Here is a 4,428-nt window from a genome sequence, read left to right as displayed (position 1 = left end):
GCTAGCAAGTACGGTCTCCCAAAGAACACAAGTCCGTTCTTTGCTTACTTGGTATTGAGAAACAGGGGGTAACGAGGACACAAGAAGCAGGTGACATAAGGGCTGGGAAACAGGTGGAAAACATCAGGTAATCACGGAGGCTGGAAAACACAGGAAGTAGAACTAAATACAAGATGAGATAGAGACCCATACTTCAAAATAAAACAGGAAACAGACCAAAAAACGCAAGACAAGACAGAACAACGCTAAGAAACATATACAGGAAAACAGACTACACAATAACACAGGACATAAACACCAAACCACAACAATAGGTTTACTATAAAAGAACAAAAACACTATGGTTGTACATTTGGCTCAACACATAAAGAATTGTTTATGGATTTTCCCTACCGGTGCACAGTAATTTGAGGTCTGGTCAACGCATTAAAAATCAATCGGACTGAGAATCTCATCAATATTCATTAGTTTGTGCTTTAGTTTAAACACCCTTCGTTAAACACGGGTAAACAGAGGTGGCTTGAGTACAGAGCCATAAATTGAAACAGATTGCGGCTTATCTAGCTCCTGCAGACTGAAGTGGAGATTTACCAGGAGTGTCAGATTTATGCCCACCTGATTTAACCAGCACCAATAAATCAGCGGGGTTTGGGGCAGGGGCGTTGGATCTACAAACATCCTTTCCAACCCAAAAACACGTGAGTGAAAACAGCAGAGAGAGACTGGAGTCTTAGTGTACCTTCTTCATAATCTGACTATTTTTGATGATTTTTATCACCTAGGCTAGATCGGCAGGCATGATTTGGGGCTGATATGAGATAATATTAGCTCCTGGTTTCTTCTACAGTTGCATTCTTTCTGTCCATGTACAATAGACACAAAATGGGGTACTCATTACCACCCACAAAGGGCAAAACATGTATTCAAAAACACTGACATGATGAAGGACCTGGAGGAAACATGTTGGTCTTGATTAGGGGGTGGCAGTACCTCAGTCCATAGGGACTTGGGATGGGAACCAGAGGGTTGTCGGTTTAAATCCTGTTACGGATCAAAATACGGCGTGTGGATCAGTAGCTGAAGAGATGCCACTTCACTTCCTGGCAAGGCACTGTACTCCCCCTGGTCCAGTTGGCAGCCCCCCCGCTCTGATATCTCTCCATTTGTGCTTAACTAGGTCTTGAGCATGTGGGTGTATTTCAGGCCAGTGTGTAGTGCTTACTAACAAACAGAGTGTAATATCAATAAATTACTATTAACGTAACATTTACAGCTTGATTATTTTCAACAAGTTACCACTCCAAATTATCAGTCTGTACAAAAGTTGATCTTTTGGGGTGATTGAGTTGAGAAACCCGAAGAAAAGAAAAATACTGAGCAATGACAACATGATAATACAGTATATTGTAGCAACGTGTTCAGGCCAGCGGGAAAATTGTTAAACAGTGATGATATCAGCTTCAAAACTTGTTTCATAACCGTCCTGCTAGGTGAAATTTTGCCAGATATACAGTATTTGATGTACATAATGCTAGTTGGCGCTGGTATCACGGCGGTAAAAGGGCTGCTAAAAGCTTCTAGTTAGAAAGGGTGAAATGCAGAGGATGCATTCCTTGTTTGTGTAAAATGTACTTGACAAATAAAGGAAATACTACATTGTATATTAAGCTTTTTTAGCCATTCAAACAGTTTCCTTGGTTTTAAACTCGATAGTTTCATTGTTTCTTACTACTGTTCCATCTTTGATGGGAGTCGCACATGGGCAGTACCTAGGTAAGGACTAGTAGCACTAATATGCCAACAGCTAGACGAGCATTATAACTTGTGTCATAACTTGTTGTTTATTACAGAAATTTGTTACAGAAATCTGTTGGAGATGGTACCTCCCTTTGGGCTTTTTCAATTTGTAAACCTATAATGTGCACAAAAAAGACATATAACACAACAAAGGAAAGGTGAAAAAGCCAAAACGCAGAATATGAGCATAGTATAGATGAGTTTACTGCATGATGAAAGTTGGCAGCAATATGTAGTTATTATTCCAGCAAAATTCTAAGCTCTGGCGGGTTGTTTCATGGTTTTCATTCATTACTTTTAAATGTTCTGTGTGTATAACTGTTCAGGTGTTTCTCTTTGAAGTGTGTCTAGTACATTCAATCAGTTCAAGTCTCAGTAAAGGGAATCTTGTGAATTTCTTATTTCATCATGCAAATCCATAAAAAAAAAACGCCAGATATGGTCAAGCAGTGTGACCTGCGTTGCGCTGGTTACACATTGAGATGACAGCCACGCAGACAAAGGTTTATTTTTGGATTGCTGGCCATTTAAATAAACCAAATGACAATACGTCTGTGTAAGCCTTTGATATCAGATATTATGTGACCAGATGGATACACCACTCTGCAAAAACCATGCCTCATTCTCATATCATTCCACTACATGCATGTGTTTTATTGAGGGGGAATTTTTTTTTACTCCAGAAGACAATCCTAGATAGATATTATTCTGTAAATCATCACCGCAAAGCAAAGTACACAGACGTTTTGATTTATGTCTCTGGAGTACATTTCCGACTCTTTACGAGGAAACCTTTAAAAACAGACAAGCAGTGAAACATTTTCGCATGGTAAAGATAAGAGGAACTGTTGCATGATACAACATACCAGAAATGCTCCTGTTGTCTCTTCAGTGCATCAGCCTCAATGGAGTCTTTTACGTTAACTACATTTTCTTGAACCAAATTGTAAGTTTAATGTCACAGTAACACATGACTCAGACACAATCTCCAGTCTCCTGAGTGAAATCCACCACCAACCTGTCTTCTTACATGGAAATGTGACACTCTTATACTTCATCACTGTACTCTCTGCTTTTCTCCCGTCATAATCACCACCTCACTGGAGGGCGCCGCCATCACAAACGTAAATATAAGTCTTGTTTGCTGCTTGAACAAACAACTATGTGGGCATTTTTGGGGGGGAGGAAAGTTTAAAAACCTTTGTTGCATTTTAAATCCAACATATAGAGCAACATTAGCAATCATTTGGAGTCATATCTTTGTTCATTTATTGACTCCGTACAGTAAGTCCAATAACTCCTGTCCTTGAGCTCTGTTTTGGTCTCCACCTCTCTGAGGGAAACATTTGGCTCCACTAAATGCTGCAGAAGTTCACAAGCTAGTTGCCAACTGTCTATTTGGTGCTGATTGGATAGCACATAGTGATCAGGGGTCCCATTTACAAAACTTTGTGTGGGATCCTTATTAAAAGTGTACATACGCGTGTACGTTCCCTTTATTAATCACAGATTACCTACAAGTGTTTGTACGTGAATCAGCCTCTTATCCCGCACTGTACACGGCCATTTTTTCCCCCCATAAACACTTAACGCAAAGCAGCTCGTAAATGCTGTATATATGTTAAGGAGCTTGGCAGTGAAGCTGAATCACATCGAATCATGACGACTGGTGGTGAAAAAGCCAGCTGAGAAAAAGCCATCTCAGGAATTGCTGCAAATCGAATTATAATTTCGGCCTGTTTTAGCACAGTGTGGGTAAACTTGACTACATAGGCATTACGTCACTCGGGGATCCAAAACTTGTATATCCAAACAAGTCGTAGTGATAAACTTGATGTTTTAAGATTATAATATTCATGTAAAACACTAAACAGCCGGTTGCCCTCAGAGTTGCGAGGACCTGTATTTGTCCCGGGATGGCACGGTTGCGGCGCGGTGCCAACTCTAATGGAGCCAATTCAGTACATAGATCCAAGAGCTATAGATATAAACATTAAGGGAATTTAAATTGCAACATCAGCCAGTCATCTTCACGGTCCATGAAGCCTCTCTCATAAATCAGACCCCTGAACTTTTCCCTTGCTGGAAACAAGGCTGACGAGTGAGAGTGACCCAAAACAGTCAAGTTGTGGGTCAATAAAGGAAAAGAATTAGCTAAAAGAAGTTGTAATGCCCTTTAGAGCAACATAAACTGAATAACAGCCCCAGACCAAAGCACACAACGGGTGTAAACATCAGTGTCCATGGACCTTTGGCAATATAGCGCATTTTTTAAATGGAAACATGTCGGGCAACATTTCCCCTGCAGTTGCCACACTTTACACTGATATGTTTTACCAACAGTGTTAGATACAGAACTCTTTAGTACGATTAATTGTAATGAATTCATAAATCTGGTCATACAATACACAGCATCATGCCACACATGTGTCCCAACCTGAACTGACTGTGCCCTCTGTTGGCGATCCTACTGTAGGTGTCATGGCAATAACATACACTGTGTGCAAAATTATTAGGCAAGTTCTATTCCTGAGAATTTATTGTATTGTACTTTAACAAATGCATTGCTATCAGTCAATCAGAAATGTTATTAAACCTCAAATCAGAATATGTAACAAAGGAAACTGAGTT

The sequence above is a fragment of the Etheostoma cragini genome, chromosome 4, assembly GCF_013103735.1.
Source record: "Etheostoma cragini isolate CJK2018 chromosome 4, CSU_Ecrag_1.0, whole genome shotgun sequence".
Taxonomy (NCBI): Eukaryota; Metazoa; Chordata; class Actinopteri; order Perciformes; family Percidae; genus Etheostoma; species Etheostoma cragini.
The sequence above is the reverse complement of the archived record's forward strand: the minus strand, read 5'-3'. Positions refer to the sequence as shown.